This window comes from Rattus rattus, chromosome 12 (genome assembly GCF_011064425.1).
Source record: "Rattus rattus isolate New Zealand chromosome 12, Rrattus_CSIRO_v1, whole genome shotgun sequence".
In the NCBI taxonomy this organism is placed as follows: Eukaryota; Metazoa; Chordata; class Mammalia; order Rodentia; family Muridae; genus Rattus; species Rattus rattus.
The window spans coordinates 13,643,123-13,662,561 of NC_046165.1; the positions used below are offsets into that span (position 1 = coordinate 13,643,123).

General features: G+C 36.5%; 1 pseudogene; it reads right to left on the reverse strand.

Annotated features, from left to right (window-relative positions):
- Window positions 1-4,956: 4,956 nt before the first annotated feature.
- Window positions 4,957-19,439, reverse strand: part of LOC116913877 — a 78,527-nt pseudogene continuing 64,044 nt past the window's right edge.

Sequence of the window (19,439 nt, forward strand, 5' to 3'; positions counted from 1 at the left end):
ATCTCCCCCAGGAATTCTAGCATGAAGGGATGTTGGATATTGTTAAAGGTCTTTTCTGAAGCTAATAGAATGATTGTGTGGTTTTTACCTTTCAGTGTTTTTATATTGAGGATTATATTTAACAATTCACATATATTGAAACATTCCTGCCTTTCTTGTATAAAATCTACTTGATCATGATAGATCATCTTTTTTATATGTACACAGATTCAGTTTGCAAATATTTGACTCAGTAGTTTTTTTTTTATTTATGTTCATGATGATAATTGAACTGTAAATCTCTGCCTTTCTTGGATCTTTATGTGATTTATGCATCAGATTAACTGTAACCCAAAATAAGTTAGACAGTGTCTAGTACATTTTTATTTTCTGTAATGATATGAGTAGTATTGACATTAAATCTTCATTGAAAGTCTTGTAGAATTGTGCCTCAAAGCATTCTGGCCCTGGGCCTTTGTTGGGGAAATTTTTATGACTGTTTTTATTTGACTAGAGGAAATAGGTCTGTCTGTTTCTTTGATCATGATTTATCTATCTTAAATAATATGTATTTGGAAAATTATTCAATTATTTTGGATTTTCAAATTTAAATAGGTATGTGTTTTTAAAAGTATTGTCCTCATGGGGGTCCAAGGTGTCTGCTGATATGGTCCCCTTTCATTTTTGAATGTATTGATTTGGATATTTGCTTTGTGCCCTTTAGTAATTTTGATTAAGGGTTTATATATCTCTGGATTTTCTCAAAGAACCATATTTTTGTTTTATTAATTCATTTCATTATTTTCTTTTTCAATTTTACTGATTTCAGCCATTATTTTGATTATGTCTTGCCATCTATTCTCCCTGGGTATAATTACTTCCTTTTGTTCTAGAGGTTTTAGTTATGCTGCTAATTTACTAGTATGAGAGCTGTCTAATTTTTTCTTAGTACTATAAGTGTTTATATGAGTGAACTTGCCTCTTAGAATAGACTTCTTGTGTTCCATAAATTAAAGCATGTTTTGCATTCACTTTCATTAAATTCTAGAAGGACTATTATTTATTTCTTCATTTCTGTTTTGACCCATTTATCATTCTGTAATGAATTATTCAGTTTTCAAGAGCTTTATAGCTTTCTGTTATTTCTATTTTTGATAATATCAAGATTTCACTCGAAATGATCTGATAGGATGAAGGATGTGATTTCTATTGAGACTGGCTTTGATTCTGAGTATGTGGTCCACTGGAGAGAAAGTCGAATTTGGTTCTGAGAAAATTATATATTCTTTTGTATTTGGATTAAATATTTGATAGTTATCTGATAGTGCCATTTGGTTAATAATATTGGGTAATTTCAATATATCTCTGTATCGTTTCTATCTTTATAATTAGTCTTTGGTGAGAATGTGACATTAGGACCACACACAGGGTTTGAAGTTACCATGTGATTTAACCTACAAAAATGTATTATTCGATACTTTGGATGCCCCTGTATTTGAGAAATAGCTGTTAAAAATTGAATTGTCATTTTTGTGGGTTTTTATTTTAAGCATATTTAGTGTCTTTTCTATCACTTCTAATTATTTGTCAGGTTTATTTTGTCACATATTAAAATGACTCCAGCTTACTTCTTCTTAGTTTGCTCAGAATATTTTTTAATATAATTTTTCATGGACAATTTATGTATATACATTTCAAAAATTATTTCCCTTTCCTCCCTCTCCCATACAGCGTCCCATCTCCCACTGCTTCTGTGAGGATGTTCTAACTCCCACCCATCCACTCCAACCTCAACACCCTAACTATACCCTACATTGGGGAGCCAAGCCATCACAGGACCAAGGGCTTTCTTTTACTCCTAATGATGCTAGACAATGCCTTCCTCTGTTACATGTTTGGCTGGAGTCATGGGTCCCTCTGTGTGTACCCATTGGTTGGTGGTTTAGTCCCTGGGAGCTCTGGAGATTCTTGTTGTTTGGTATTGTTGTTCTTCTTATGGGGTTACAAAACGCTTCAGCTCCTTCAATCTTTTCTCTAACTCCTCCATTGGGGTCCCCTTGTTTAGTCTAATGGTTAACTGCAACCATGCTCATCAGAGCCTCTCAGGAGACACCCATACTGGCTCCTGTCAGCAAGCACTTCTTGGCTTCAGCAATAGTGACTGTGTTAGATGGCTGCGTATGAGATGGATCCCCAGGTGGGGCAGTCTCTAGATGACCTTTCGTTCAATCCATGCCCCACTCTTTGTCCCTGTATTTCCTCTCATGCGTATTTTATACTTCCTTTTAAGAAGGAATGAAGCATCTACATTTTGGTCTTCTTGTTTTGGGGATTAATATGATCTGTGAATTTTTTTCTTATGTATTTCAAGCTTTTGGACTAATATCCACATATCAGTGAGTGTATACACTGTGTGTTATTTTGTGATTGGGTTACCTCACTCGGCATGAACTTTTCTAGTTGCATCTATCTGCCTAAGAATTTCATGTAGTCATTCTTTTTAATAGCAGAGTAGTACTTCATTGTGTAAATATACCACATTTTTTTTATCCATTCCTCTGATGAAGGATATCTGTGATCTTTCCAGATTCTGGCTATTATAAATAAGGCTGCTATGAACACAGTGGAACACATGTCCATGTTATATGTTGAAGCATATTTTGGGTATATGCCCAGGAGTGGTACAGCTGAGTCCTCAGATAATACTATGTCCAATTTTCTGAGGAACCATCAGATTTATGACCAGAGTGGTTTTAAGAAGCTTGCAATTCCCCCAACAATGGAGGAGTGTTCCTATTTCTCCACATCATTGCCAGCATCTGCTGTCACCTGAATTTTTAATCTTAGCCATTCTGACTGGTATGAGGAGGTATTTCAGGGTATTTTGATTTGTATTTCCCTGACGACTAAGGATGTTAAGCATTTCTTCAGGTATGTCTCAGCCATTTCGTATTCCCTCAGTTGAGAATTTTTGTGTAGGATTATTTGATTCTCTGGAGTCTAACTTCTTAAGTTCTTTGTATATATTAAATATTAACCATCTATCAGATGTAAGATTGATAAAGATCTTTTCCCAATCTGTTGGTTGTGGTTTTGTCCTATTGACAGTGTCCTTTGCCTTACAGAAGCTTGCAATTTTATAAGGTCTCATTCGTGGATTCTTGATCTTAGAGCTTAAGCCATTGGTGTTCTGTTCAGGAAATTTTCCCCTGTGTCCATTTGTTCTAGGCTCTATTCCACTTTTTCTTTTATTAATTTGAGTGTATCTGGTTTTATGTGCAGGTCTTTGATCCACTTGAATTGTATGAGGAGATAATGATGGGTCAAATTGCATTCATCTACATTCTGACCTCTAGTTGAACCAGCACCTTTTGTTGAAAATGCTGTCCTTTTTCATTGGATAGTTTTAGCTCCTTTTTCAAAGATCAAGTGACCATAGGTGTGTGGGTTTATTTCTGGGTCTTCAATTATCTTCCCTTGATCTACCTGCCTGTCTCTGTACCAATTCCAATGCTTTTTTTTTTTTAAATCACTATTGCTCTGTAAAACAGCTTGATTCCCCCAGAAGTTCTTTTATTGTTGAAGACAGTTTTCACTATTTTGGAGTGTTTGCTATAACAAATTAGTTTGCAAATTATTCTTTCTAACTCTATAAAGAATTGAGTTTTAATTTTGTTGGGGATTGCACTGAATCTGTTGATTGCTTTTGGCAAGATGGCCATTTTTACTATATTAATCCTGCCAATCCATGATCATGGATGTCTTTCCATCTTCTGAGGTCTTCTTTGATTTCTTTCTTCAGAGACTTAAAGTTCTTCTCATACAGATATTTCCCTCGTTGGTTAGAGTCATACCAAGGCATTTTATGTTATTTGTGACTATTGTGATTGGTGTCATTTTCCTAATTTCTTTCTCTGCCTATTTATCCTTCCAGTAGAAGAAGGTTGCTGATTTGTTTGGGTTAATTTTATATCCAGCTACTTTGCTGAAGTCTTTTTGTTTGTTTGTTTGTATTTTTTTAAAATCAGATTTCGGAGTTCTCCAGTAGAATTTTTGTGGTCACTTAAGTATACTATCATATCATCTACAAATGGAGATATTATAATTTCTTCCTTTCCAATTTGTATACATTTGACTTTCTTTTGTTGTCTAATTTCTCTGGCTAGGACTTGGAGTACTATAATGAATATGAATGTAGAGAGTGGGCAGCCTTGTCTAGTTTGTGATTTTGGTAGGATTGTATCAAGTTTCTCTTTATTTAATTTGATGTTGGTTACTGGTTTGATGTATATTGCTTCTACTATGTTTAGATACGGTCCTTGAATTCCTGACTTTTCCAAGACTTTTATCATGAAGGAGTGTTGAATTTTGTCAAATGGTCTCTCAGTACCTAATGAAATGATCATGTGTGGTTTTGTTTTTGTTGATTTTTTTTATATATACTGGATTATATTGCTGGATTTCCATACATTGAACTATCCTTTCATCCCTGTGATGAAGCCTACTTGATTCTCTTAGTATGTTCTTGAATTTGATTTGTGAGAACTTTATTGAGTATTTTTGCATCGATATTCTTGAGGGAAAATTTTCTGAACTTTTCTTTCTTTGTTTGGGTCTTTGTATGGTTTAGTTATAAGTGTAATTGTAGCTTCAAAGAATGAATTTTGTAGTATTCCTTCTGTTTCTATTTTGTGGAATAGTTTGAAGAGTATTGGTATTAGGTCTCTGAAGGTTTGCACTAAACCCATTTGGTCCTGGACTTTTTCTGGTTGGGAGAATTTAATAACTGTTTCTATTGCTTTAGGCTTTATGGGACTGTTTGTATGGTTTATCTGGTCCTTATTTAACTTTGGTACCTGGTATCTGTCTAGAAAATTGTCTATATATCCTCCAGATTTTCCAGTTTTGTTGAATATAGGCTTTTATAATAGGATCTGATAATTTTTTTAGTCAGTCTTGCACTTTATTGTTGTCTTTTCAGGCCTTGACTGGACACTTGCACAGTGGGTACAGCTGCTCCTTCCTCTGCTGTTTCTTGGTCTTTAGCTTCTCTTAGTGCTTGGTGAGCCTGTGGTGGATGGTTCTAGTCTTCTTGGGTCGCAGGTCCAGGGACTTGTACTTCTTTCACTTGAAGAATTTCCTTATGTTTTCCTATTGAGTCTGATTAATGACAGTGAAATCAGGGGTGATGAGTTTGCATAGGACTTGAATCTTGGAGAGCTTGGGTATGGTGCCACCTGTCATTTTGGTGACTCAAAACTGGGACAGTTCTACTGTCAGATCGTCCAATTGTTTCAACAGCTTCTTCTTCTTGCCATTCAGGTCCTGAGCCTTATCTTGGCCATTGATGCGTTGTTCACGGCTCAATAATTTTTTTGAATTTTCTCAGTTTCTGTTGTTATTTCTCCCTTTTATTTTCTGATTTCATTTGGATACTGTCACTGTGCCCTCTGGCTAAGCTGGTTAAGTGTTTACCTATCTTTTTGATTTTATCAAATAATTAGCTTCCCCTTTTTTAGATTCTTTGTATGTTCTTTTTGTTTCTATTTGGTTTATTTCAGCTCTGAGTTTGACTATTTCCTATTGTCTACTCCTCTTGGGTGAATTTGTTTCTAGAGTTTTCAAGGACTTAAAGTATGCTCTCTCCAATTTCTTTTTGAGGCTCTCAGAGAGCTCTTACCACTGTTCTCATTGTATCCCATAATTTTGGGTATGTTGTGCCTTCGATTTCATCAAATTCTAAAAAAAAAAATAATAATAATTTTTTTTCTTCCTTGACTAATTTGTCATTGAGTAGAGCATTGTGCATCATCCATGTGTATGTGGGCTATCTGTTATTTTTGTTTTTAATTGAAGACCAGCCTTAGTCCATTGTGATCCAATAAGATGCACAAGATTATTCCAATTTCTTTATATCTATTGAGGCCTCTTTTGCGATAAATTATATGGTCAGTTTTTGAGAAGGTCCCATGAGGTGCTGAGAAGAAGGTATATCCTTTTATTTTACGATGAAATGTTCTATAGATGTCTGGTAAATCCATTTGGTTCAGAACTACTGTTAGATTTACTGTGTCTTTGTCTAGTTTCTGTTTCCATGATCTGTCCATTGATCAGAGTGGTGCCTCCTACTATTATTCTTTGTGGTGCAATGTATGCTTTGAGCATTAGTAAAATTTCTTTTATGAATTTGGGTGCTCTGGCATTTGGATCATAGACATTCAGAATTGCGAGTTCATCTTGGTAAATTTTTCCTTTGATGAGTATGAAGTGTTCTTCCTTATCTCTTTAATAACTTTTGGTTGAAAGTCGATTGTATTTGATATTAAAATGGCCACCCCAGCTTGTTTCTTGCCACTATTTGTTTGGAAACAAATATCTCCAGACTTTTACTTTTGGGGAGTGCCTGTCTTTGTCACTGAGGTGCGTTTTTATTTTGCAGCAAAATGCTGGGTCCTGTTTACATATCCAGTCTGATAGTCTATGTCTTTTGATTGGGTAACTCAGTCCATTGATGTTAAGAGATATTAAAGAAAAGTGATTGTTTCCTCTCATTTGTGTTGTTAGTGGTGGGATTATGTTTGTGTGGCTATCTTCTTTTCAGTGTGTTGCAAGATTACTTTCTTGCTTTTTCTAGGGTGTAATTTCCCTGCTTGTATTGGAGTTTTCCATCTGTTATCCTTTAAAGGGCTGGATTTGTAAAAAGATACTCTATAAATTTATTTTTGTCATGGAATATTTTGGTTTCTCCATTTATGTTTATTGAGAGTTTTGTTGGATATATTAGTGTTGAGTGATTTTTGTTTTCTGTTAGGGTCTGTATGTCATCTGCCCAAAATAGTCTAGTTTTCAGAGACTCTGTTGAAAAGTCTGGTGTCATTCTGATAGGTCTGCCTTTATATGTTACTTAACATTTCCCTTACTGCTTTTAATATTCTTTCTTTGTTTTGTGCATTTGATGTTTTGACTATAATGTGATGTGAAGAATTTCTTTTCTGGTCAAATATGTTTGGTGTTCTGTAGGCTTCTTGTATGTTCACAGGCATCTCTTTCCTTAGGTTAGGGAAGTTTTCTTCTATAATTTTGTTGAAGATTTTTATTGGCCCTTTACTCTCTTCTTACTAGTATCCTTCTGTTTGGTATTCTCATTGTGTCCTGAATTTCCTGGATGTTTTGGGTTAGGATGTTTTTGCATTTTGTACTTTCTTTGACTGTTATGTCAATGTTTTCTATGGTATCTTCTGCCCCTGAGATTCGCTCTTCTATTACTTGTATTCTGTTGGTGATGCTGTGTCTATGATTCCTGATCACTTTCCTATATTTTCTATATCGAAGGTTGTCTCCCTTTGTGATCTTTTATTACTTCTATTTCAATTTTAAGTCTTAAATGGCTTTGTTCAATTCCTTCATCTGTTTGGTTATTTTCCTGTAATTCTTTAAGGGATTTCTGTGTTTTCTCTTTAAGTGCTTGTAACTGTTTACCTGTATTCTATATTTTTTAAGGCAATCATTTATATCTTTCTTAAAGTACTCTATAATCATCATGAGTTGTGATTTTACATCCAAATCTTGCTTTTCCAGTTTAATGGAGTATCCAGGACTTGCTGTAATGGGAGAACTGGGTTCTGATGATGCCAAGTAGCTGTGGTTTCTGATGCTTAGGTCTTGCACTAGCCTCTTGCAATCTTGATATCACCGGTGTTAGTTGGTCTTTCACTCTCTGACTGGACCTTGTCCAAACTGTGGGCCTTTGAGCCTGTGATCTTAGGAGTGAGAACATTCTTGGGAGAGCAGCTCTCTGTGTGTGGGATTTGGGTATGGAGGGCCGTGGGATATCCTTTGCTCTGGGTACAGATGGGGACTGGAAGAATCCTGTTCCTGTGCCTTGTGTGTTCCCGGGCCTGTCCCTCTTTGGAGAGTTATTGGAGTGAAAGTAGGATATCACTTGTAGGTTTAGTATTGCTAGCACTACAGGGAGACCAGCTCTCTCAAGGCAGGATTTGTGTATGGAGGGTTGTAGTACAGTCTTAGCTCCTGGGCACAGATGGAGACAGAAAGGATTCTGTCACAGGCTGCTCTGCTGTTCCTGTGCCCTGTGGGTTCCTGGTGGGTCCCCCTTTGGACATTTATTGGAGGGAGAGTATGGTCTCACCTGTGGACCCAGGAGCGAAAGCACTTCTGGGAGATCAGTTCTCTCCCAGCAGGATCTGAACATGGAGGGCTGTAGGTGGATCCATTCTCTTAGTATGTTTCTTTTCATTGAGACGTTTATTGGTGCAGAGAGGTATCAATGACCAATGAGTAGTCATTTCTGCTATGTCGTTGCTGCTGTTGTTTTTGTTATTGGTGGTTCCCTCTGTTTACTTGACTTTGCTGCTGTGGGGTTATTTATTTGCTGTATGTTTTTGATGTAATTAACCTCTTTATGTTGTACTTTACCACTAGTCCCTCTTACTTGGCATGGTTTGTAGATAAATGTTGATTAATTTAGAAGTTATCATAGAATATTTTATTTTCTCCATCTACAGAAATTGAAAGTTTTGCTAGCTATCGTAGTATGGCATGGCATTTTTTGGTCTCAGAATCTGTAGAACATCTGTCTAGTTCCTTCCAGCACTAGGGACTAGGAATTAGAAATGAGTGTGGGATTTTCTTGGACTGAAAATATTCTGTAAGGCAAAGAATATTGTGAATTAAATAGAAACAGAGAGGCAGGATGCAGAATAAGAAAACTATTTTTTTTACCCATTCCACATATGATAAAGGATGAACAGCAAATTTATATAAAGAACTTGATAAATGAGATGTCAAAAAATAAACTAAGTTAAAAATCCAGTACAAATCTAAATAGAGAGTTCACAATAAAGGAATCTCAAATGACTGAGAAAAACTTAAACGTTCAACATCATTAGCTGTCAGGAAAATGCAAACCAAAACTACTTTGAAATTCCATTTTACACCTGTCAGAATAGCTAAGGTCACCTAACACAAATGACAACACATGCTGGCAAGGATGTAGAATAGAAGACTGCTCCATTGCTGGTGAAAGTGTAAACCTGAATAATAACAATGGAAATCAATAACATAGTTCCTCACAAATTTGGGAATCAATCTATCTCAATATCTATACTGCATCGCATCTATACTGTCTTAGGCATATAAGAAAGGACACTACATTGTGTAGTAAGGTCACATTCTCACACATGATCATTTTAGATTTTTTCATAATAAACAGAAACTGGGAAGACCACAGATATCCTTCAATAGAAGAATGGATAAAGAACTATACAATGGAGCATTATAGAATTTAAAAAAAAGCTTAGTGAGGTAACATAGTATATATCAGCTTCTCAGTGGATATTAGCTATTAAGTAAATGATAACGAATCTATAATCTGTAGACCCAAAGAACTTAGGTAAAGAGGAGAGGTCAATGGGAGACACAGGCATCATTCTTTGAGGGAAACCTAGAATAGATTTTACAGACATAATAGGAGTGGGGACAAGCATTGGTAGGGATTCAGTAGGGGAAATGAGATGGAGTAAGAGATTACAGGGAGATAATGCTAGAATTTGGGAGCCTTTGGTAGGTGATGTGGAAATCTAATGCAATGAATACTAACTTGTTTCTATAACAGTGATCTCAATAAGGTCTCCTAATAATGGGGATTGCAGAATCACAACTCACCATTTCTAATTCCTAGGCAAGACTCCTAGTGGAGGGACTGGGCTGCATTCAAGGGAATTTTTGACTAAGGACTGGGGACCCATTCAAATCATCAAACAAGCCAGGTTGATGCTATGACAAAGAGTTGCTCTCTAAAAAACTGACAAATATCCCCATGGTAGAGGAAAACATTCAAATAACTTATTGAACATGGAGAACTTGAGCTGGGGTCAACACAGACTTTAACCTTATAGTGTAGTCTTTTCCCTGCTAGAGGGTACTCTTCAGGCTAGTTAAAATGAAACACAGACACCAACCCAGTCACAAAAGTTAAGGGTAAAAGTCGATTCCTTTAGACATCATACCCATGAAACGCAGGACTTAGAAGAAGAAAGCTGAAACAGAACTGCGAGTTCCTTTGCTGAAGACTAGTATTCAAAACATCAGAGGGTATTGTATAGATGCCAAGGGACAAAACTCACTTGTAATTTAAACTAGCTGTGACACCCAAAAGCCACAATAATAAGCAACCTGACAAAATATGTTCAGAATTAAAATAGTGCCACTTATATCCGGGGTTAACAAACAAGTCTCCAAGCAGCATATAACTTGATAAATAAGAAGTAATTAGTGCCCTAGGAAAAACACCCACCTGACTACCTATGCCTGCTGAGGTTGTGGGCCTTAAAAGACAGCTTAGTGTTGCTACTTTTGCGAATCGCTACACTTTTTAACTGCATTCTAAATACATATCCTTATACTCGCAAACAATGGTAGTTCTCCTTTCTGAAAGAAGGTTCTTTATCCAGAAGATAAAGGCTACTACAGAAATCCACAACTGCTCAAAACCTACAGTATCAATGCATATGAAGTTCCCAACTCCAGTCAATCAATATATTGACTACACAACCTATATTGAGTGAGCATTGAGGAAAACAAGATGGAAAGACTGTACGAGCCAGAAGACCAAGACATCTTCTACATGTGACAGAATAGCTATACCTGAAATCTCAACAATTTGGCTCCCTTGACAAGCCTTGAAGAAAGACAACAGAGCATATATATGTATATATATGCTCATATATATATATATATATATATATATATATATGTGTGTGTGTGTGTGTGTGTGTGTGTGTGTGTGTGTGTGTGCTCACAAGGTTTCATCCTTATATGGACAGAGGCAATCAAAAGATGTGGGAGAGTTAAAAAATCATTCTTCTTCAGGAAAAAGCCTCTGAATATGCTATTCAATTCCAAGAAGTCAGTTCAAAACACATATAGTTACAAGAAGCACTAAATGTTCTCAGTATGTCGTGTGTGTGTGTGTGTGTGTGTGTGTGTCTGTGTGTGTGTCTGTGTGTGTATGTGCATGTATATAAAAATAAAAGATAATATCATGTACTTAAAAGAGAGTAGGAGCATGAAATTTGGTGGGAGACAGGAAAGAGAATGAAAATCAACTTCAACTTACTTATGAAAATCTCAAAACTTTAATAAAAGTATCTAAAAGAAAAAAATCAAAATCAACCCAAAAATCTCACAATTGGCAGCTTTCTTTGTGTACTTGTGTTAGAGGTAACATGGGACTGAGACTGTATTCTAGAACTCACAAAGTTCTGATGCTTTACCACACACTTCAAATTATTTTTTAAATTAAATATCATATTTAACACAAGTTTTATTATAGGTAATTTATAACAATTAATAAAAATTAATAGTTCATCATCATGTATGGCAAACTACCAGATAGTTATTCATATACTAAAAATTTTTCATATGACAAGCAGTTTAATAATACTTTTGCATTTTAAAATGAAGAAGACTATTTCTCTAAGATTTCTAAACTCCCCTCTATGTGTGTGTGTGTGTGTGTGTGTGTGTGTGTGTGTGTGTGTGTGTGTGTGTAGGGATCAAAACCATAGGTGTAGATATAAATTTTACTGTAAGATATGTTTCTGTTGTCCCTTGCTATCTTTAGGATACACACCAAAAAATAGTGAATATAAGTAGTTCCCATATTGGCATATATATTTTTTTCACAGACTTACTAAGGGTTTAGCTGATAATTTGTTTTCCACCTTTAAGAACTGAGTCAGGTAAGCATCACAATATTTATGAGTGTACAGGCTCAAAATAGTTTTATTTATATACCTAGTATTTGTAGAGAAAGTTGTGTGTTCATGGAATCTTAGTTGTCAGTGTGGTCAGGGATTCTCTCTCTCACCAGTGGGACAACATCTCACAAAGGTCATTTGAACTCGTAGAAGTGGTTGCACAAGCTACAAATTGTTCTTTAATACATTCATATTATGTTGTTCTTCTGATCCTTTCCTAACCTATACTTCAAACCCTCAAACCAGGAACACTCTCCTACATGGATGTCCCTCAGATTTTCCTATCCACCCTGCCCCTACATGTCTTATGGATGCATGCTTGCCACACTGCAAAATTAGCAGCTCAAAAATTGAAATGCCATTTTTACTATGCCCTCATAATGGGTTTCAGATGTTCATGAGAAGCACTAGAATTCAATTAATTTTCCCCAGGGAAAGACTGAAATCCTTGTCAATTCTTTCTTCTTTCAAAATATGTCAGTCTTCTCATTTTCTGGTTTGCATTTGTCCTCAGAGTTTATCCATGATTTCCTGCCGGAAGGGTCACTTTCAAATCTACATAAATAGCACTTATTACTTCTATTGTTGCAACCTCTTAGTAATTATGTTTTTTCTTTAACTACGTCCTTAATTCTTTCTAATCCATTTTCCAAACAACATGGGAAGAACATCATTTCAAATGCAAATTAAATGGAATTTGACTTCATAAAAAACCTTCAAGAGTTCTTGCTTATTAAAAATGATGTCCTACATCTTTAGCTAAACTTATGTCACCTTGAATAATGTGGCCCCTGTTTCTCTGCCTTTCTGGCCAAACCAATTTCCTGCCTTTTACAAATCAAACTTACAAGTAATCTCTTATTCACAAAATTAAATGTCTTTCATTTCCTGAGTGAGTCTGTATTTCCTTAATGCCATGTTTTGCACAAAATGCTGTATTTTCACTGCTGTTTCAACTTCCGTTCGTGACTCATTCTTTTTTCTAGTTTCTAGCCATTTTTCAGAAATAATTCTGTTTCACCAGCTTTATAAGATGCCCTTAAGAGAAGATTATGTACCCTCAGTATAACATATTGAGTTTAATTATGCATATGTTTTACCACATAGAATGTTAAACACATTTCCTCTATACCATGTGTTCTATGTGTGATGCTTTTTTTCTTACTGCATTTTTCATGATTGTATGTATTTAGTGCTGAGTCATATATTTTATAGTATCCCCTGTCATGCTAATGAATCAGTAAGTGAATCATATGCGAATCAGGGACTTTAGGAATGAAACTCATGTCTTTTGCTTTCTACTTTTCCTCTTAATTGTAAGCTATACCACTTGATAATTGATACGATTTCAGAAGATTAAGGTCGATAATTTCTAACACAGAGCGAGCAGTAATTCAGAAGCCTGAATGTGTTAATACAGCTCAAGCAAGGCTATCTGGCTTTTATTTAGAAAGAATGAGATGTCTCCAATTCTGCCTAGGAATAGATAGAACAGAAACAAAATTGTGCTTATGTCTGTGTTCCTACTTTGAGACTTCAAATGTTTTGCTTTTTATACACTTACTTTATAAGTACCAGGTCAAATGAGCAAGAGCATTTGATATAGTGTAGAGGGACATGTGTGAAGGTATTGCAGGGAAAAAAAGAGCATTACTCCCCAAAAGAACGTAGTGGGGTTTTGTAAATATTTTGTTAGCTTTGAGTTGCTTCAAAACCCTATCAGTTTATAGTTTATAAATTATATTCTGTAAGATTAAAATAATGGAGTTGTTTATGTTTCTTGGAATTTCAACGGAAATATCCCAACCAGGAAGTCGTTAAGCATAGAAAATGCAGGCATGTCAATACCAGCAAACGCAGATTTTGAAGAACGTACATTAAAAAGGAGAAGGACTTCAATATGTATATGTGCTGTTTGTGGATTCAAACAATCAAGGACTGAAAACATTAAATAATTTGTGGTTAGTACTACTGGTGTGATTGATCAATACTAAAGGAAACCTGTATACTTTCAGGGGACCTAGGTTTGACTCCAAGCATCCAAATGTTGTCTTACAACTATTTGTACCTTCTTTTGGACTTTTGTAGGCACAAACATGACACACCCATGGTGCATATATATATAATTCGTACACACAGACATACATGTAAAAATCACCCATTCATAATAAATAATTTAAGGATTGGAGATGTGGCCTTTTGAGTCGTTGAGAGAAAAAAGGCTCTTACTTTTCAGGCCTGGTGACGAGTGCTATGCCTGGAACACACATGAAGGTAGAAGAGAACAAGTGTGTTCAGGAAATGGCTCGAGGACTTTCACATGTGTGCTAGGACATGCACAAAGAAATATTATACACACACAGTAATAATTAAATAATTAAAATAATGAGGGACATCTCAAGCTTATGTATATAGCCAGCATACAAATCCTGTGCCATTTTACAGAAATATGGGAAACATTGCAGATTTTGTTATTGTCTACTTCTCCATGGAAACGGAAGATGAATATACAGACATAATGCATAAGGCTAAGGCCCTCATGATTCCTGTGTATTTTTGGAAATGCTTCTATCATCATAAGTGAATATTCAAGTTGCAACAATGCAGGAAAAACATATGAATGATCGTTACAATCAACTGAAAATGGTGAGAAGCTGATTAAGGTTCCTGTGGGGAGGGAAAGATGTTTGTAAAGTTGCTGTAGGTGTAGAAGAGCAGACAAGGCCATGGTCTTATAAATATGACTGCCACTTAAAGGTGATTAAATGAATTCAATGCAGCTGGATGCCAAGGTGACTCTGGACTACATATGCCCAGTGACTACTTAATCTCAAAGAAGGATTGATTAACTTGTTCCTAGTGCTAAAGTGTAAAGCATTCTTAGCATTAGTTTTTAGATACATCAGAGAACCATTTGACACTAATCAGACTGCCATAGTTGAATCTTAAGTAATTTCGAGTTAATAGATTTTCATGAAGAAATTCATGTGGGATATAATAGGACTTGTTGACCTTGTTGTTGTTGTTGTTTTGTTTTGTCTTTTTAAGTAATATTTTTTCGAACTTTAATGTATATTCGTTGGGTAGTGGTATAGTCCCTGGAGCTCTGGTTGGTTGGCATTGTCATTCTTATGGGATTGCAAACCCCTTCAGCTCTTTCAGTCCATTATCTAATTCCTCCAACAGAGGTCCGTTCTCAGTTCAGTGGTTTGCTGCTAGCATTCGCCTCTGTATTTGTCATGCTCTGGCGTGCTTCTCAGGAGACAGCTATATCTGGCTCCTGTCAGCATGACCCATTGCTACAGTTGCATATGTAGCAGAGGATGGCCTTGTTGGGCACCAATGGAAGGAGAAGCCCTTAGTCCTGCCAAGGCTGGCCCTACCAGTGTAGGAGCATGTGTGTGTCTGAAGGGGGATGAATGGGAAGAGAAACACCCTCATAGAAGAAGCGGGGGTAGGGGGGGGGATAAGGGGCTTATATCCAGGAAACTGGGAAAGGGAAGAACATTTGAAATAAATAAAAAAAGTCCAACAAAAAGAAAAAAATGTAAATAAATAATATTTTTTAAATGCCTAAAACGTTAGTACACTTTTGTTTTCTTTTTGGGGGGGATATTTTCTTTACTTACATGTCAAAGATTATTCCCTTTCCCGGTTTCCGATCCTAGAAATACATATCCCATCCACCCTCACCCTGCTTTTATGAGGATGTTTCCTCGCCTACCCACCCACTGCCTACCAGCATGCCTCTCTGGCATTCGCTTACACTGGGGCATTAAACCTTAACAAGACCAAGGGCCTCTCCTCCCACTGATGCCCGAAAAGGCCATCAACTGCTACATATATGGGTCACTGGACATGTACTCTTTGGTTGGTGGTTTAGTCCCTGGGAGCTGTGGAGGGGGCAGGGGTCTGGGTGGTTGATATTGTTCTTCCTATGGGGTATCAAACCCCTTCAGCTCCTTCAGTCCTTTTTCTACCTCCTACATTGCAGACACTGGTCTCAGTCCAATGTTTGTCAGCGAGCATGCCCCTCTGTATTTGTCAGGACCTAGCAGAGCCTCTCAGGAGACAGCTATATTGGATCCTGTCAGTACACACTCCTTAGCAGCTCCAGTAGTGCATAAGGGGTGGATCTCCAGGTGGGGCAGTCTCTGAATGGCCTTTCCTTCCGTCTCTGCTCCACACTTTGTCACATTATTTCCTCCTGTGAGTATTTTGTTCCCCTTTCTAAGATGAACTGTAGCATCCACACTTTGACTTCCGTTCTTGAGCTTCATCTGGTCTGTGAATTGTATCTTGGGTATTCCAAGCTCTTGAGCTAATATCAACTTATCCGTGAGTGCATACCATGTGTATTCTTTTGTGATTGGGTTACCTCACTCAGGATAATTTCTAGTTCCATCCTTGCCTATGAATTTCATGAAGTCATTACTTTAAATAGCTGAGTAGTATTGCATTGTGTAATCTACCACATTTTCTGTATCCATTCCTCTGTTGAAGGAGATCTTGTTTTTGTTTGTTTGTGGGTTTTTTTGTTTTTTCACTTTTGTTTTTTGTTTGTTTGTTTTTGTTTTTTTCAGCTTCTGGTTATTAAACACAAGGCTTGTACAAACATAGTGGATCATGTGTCCTTGTTATATGTTCGAGCATCTTTTGGGTATATGTCAAGGAGAGTTATAACTGGGTCCTCAACTAGCACTATGTCCAATTTTCTGAGGAACATGTAGACTAATTTCCACAGTGGATGTGTGAGCTTGCCATCCCACCAGCAATGGAGAAGTGTTCCTCTTTCTCTACATCCTTGCCAGCATCTGCTGTCACCTGAGTTTTTAATATTAGCCCTTCTGTCTTATGTGAGGTAGAATCAGAGGGTTGTTTCGATTTGCATTTCCCTAAGGACTAAGGATGTTGAGCATTTCTTTAGGTGCTTCTCAGCCACCTGTTACTTCTCACTTAACAATTCTTTGTTTGGCTCCATACCCCATTTTTGATAGGGTTATTAGATTCTCTGGAGTCTACTTCTTAAGTTCTTTCCATATATTGGATATTAACCCTCTATCAGATGTAGGATTGGTAAAGACCATTTCTTAACCTGTTGTTTGCAATTTTGTCCTATTGACAGTGTCCTTTTCTTATAGCAGCTTTACAATTTTTAGTTGGTGATATCAGAGTATAGGCCATCAGTGTCTATTCAGGAAATTTCCCCCTGTGCCCATGTGTTCTTCCCTACTTTCTCTTCTATTAGTTTGAGTGTATCTAGTTTTATGTGAAGGTCTTTGATCTACTTGGACTTGGGCTTTGTACAGGTAGATAAGAATGGATTGATTTGCATTCTTCTATATGCTGACCTCCAGTTGAACAAGCACCATTTATTAAAAATGTTATCTATTTTCCACTGGATGGCTTTAGCTCCCTTGTCAAAGATCAAGTGACCCTAGGTGTTTGGGTTCATTTCTGGGTTTTCAATTCTATTCCACTGATCTGCCTTCCTGTCTCTGTGCCAATACCATATAGTTTTTATCACTATTGCTTTGAAATACTGCTTGATGTCAGGAATGGTGATTTCCCACAAAAGTTCTTTTAATGTTGAGGAATGTGTTCACTATCCTGGGATTTTTGTTATTATGGGATTTGCATATTGCTCTTTTGAACTCTATGAAGAATTGAGTAGGAATTTTGATGGGTATTGCGTTGAATCTGTAGATTGGTTTTGGCAAGATGGCCATTTATATTGTATTAATCCTGCCAATCCATGAGCATGGTTGATCTTTCCATCTACTGAGATCTTCTTCAATTTTTTTTTTCAGAGACTTGAAGTTCTTGTCATACAGATCTTTCACTTGCTTGGTTAGAGTAAAACCAATCTATTTTATATTATTTATGACTGTTGTGAAGGGCGTCGTTCCCTAATTTCTTTCTCAGCCTGTGTATCCTTTGAGTAAAGAAAGGCTACTGATTTGTTTGAGTTAATTTTATACTCAGCTACTTTGCTGAAGTTATTTATCAGACTTAGTAGTTTTCTGGTGGAACTTTTGGGTTCACTTAAGTGTATTATCCTATCATCTGCAATTAGTGATATTTTGACTTTGACCTCCTTTTGTCATTTAATTGCTCTGGTTAGAACTTAAAGCACTATATCAAATAGGTAGCGAGAGAGTGGGAAGCCTTGTGTTATCCCTGGTTGGATGGGATTGCTTTAAATTTCTCCCCATTTATTTTGATGTTGGCTCCTTGTTTGCTATATATCGCTTTTACTATATTTAGTTGTGGGCCTTGAATTCCTGTTCTTTATAAGCTTTTTACCATGAAGGGGTGTTGAATATTATTAAGTGCTTTCTCACCATCTAATGAGATGTTCATGTGGTTTATTTTCTTTGTCTTTGTTTATATAGTGAATTATGTTGATGGATTTTCCTATATGGAGCAACCTCTGGATAGCTGAGATCAAGCCTAGTTGATCATGATGGATGATCCTTTGGCTCGGCCCTTGACTTCATTGTGTGAGGAATATATTCAGAATTTTGCATCAATATTCATAAGGGAAAGTGGTTTGAAATTCTGTTTCTTTGCATGGTCTTTCTGTGGTTTATGTATCAGCATAATTATGGCTTCATCGAACAAATTGTGCAGTATTTCCTCTATTTCTATTTTGTTGAATAGTTTGAAGAGTATTGGTATGGGGTTAGGGATTTGGTCCAAGGATAAAGCACTTGCCTAGAAAACGCAAGGCCCTGGGTTCGGTCCCAAGCTCCGAAAAAAAAAAAAAAAAAAGAAAAAAAGAGTATTGGTATAAGGTCTTTGAAGATCTAAAAGAGCTTTTCAAAAAAACCATATGGCTGAGAGATTTTTTGGTTGAGAGACTTCTGATGACTGCTTCTATTTCCATAGAAATTATAGGACTATTTAGATAATTTATCTGATTCTAATTTAACTTTGGTACCTGGTATCTGTCTGGAAAATTTTCCATTTCATCCAGATTTTCCAATTTTGTTGCATCGAGGCTTCTATAGTAATATCTGTTGGCTTTTTAAATTTTCTCAGTTTCTGTTGTTATGTCTCCCTTCTGCTTTCTGGTTTATTAATTTGGATATTGTCTCTGTGCCGTCTGGTTAGTGTGTGTAAGTGTTTATCTATCCTGTTGATTTTCTCCAAGAACAGCTCCTGGTTATGGTGATTCCTTGTATATTCATTTTTCTTTCTACTTGGTTGGTTTCAGCCCTGAGTTTGATTATTTTCTGCTCTCTATTCATCTTGGGTACATTGGCTCCTTTTTGTTCTAGAGGTTTTAGGTGTGCTCTCAAGGTCCTATTGTTGCTCTCTCCAGTTTCTTTTCGGAGACACTCAGAGCTATGCATTTTCCTCTTAGCGTTGCTTTCATTGTGCCCCATAAATTTTGGTATATTGTGCCTTCACATTCATTAAGTTTTAAAAGTCTTTAACTTTTTTCTTATTTCTTCCTTGACCAAGTTATTATTGAGTAGAGTGTTGTTCAGCTTCTATGTGCATCTGATCTTTCTGTCATTATTTGTTGTTATTGAAACCAGCTTAAGACCAGTCAGAACACATCTGGCTACAGCATTTGCTTCATTCTTCCTACCCGCTACCCCGAAGGATATCTCAACACCCATGTACAGCTTGCAGATGTTATAGAAGAGTCATCGTCTCAATTCCCTGTAC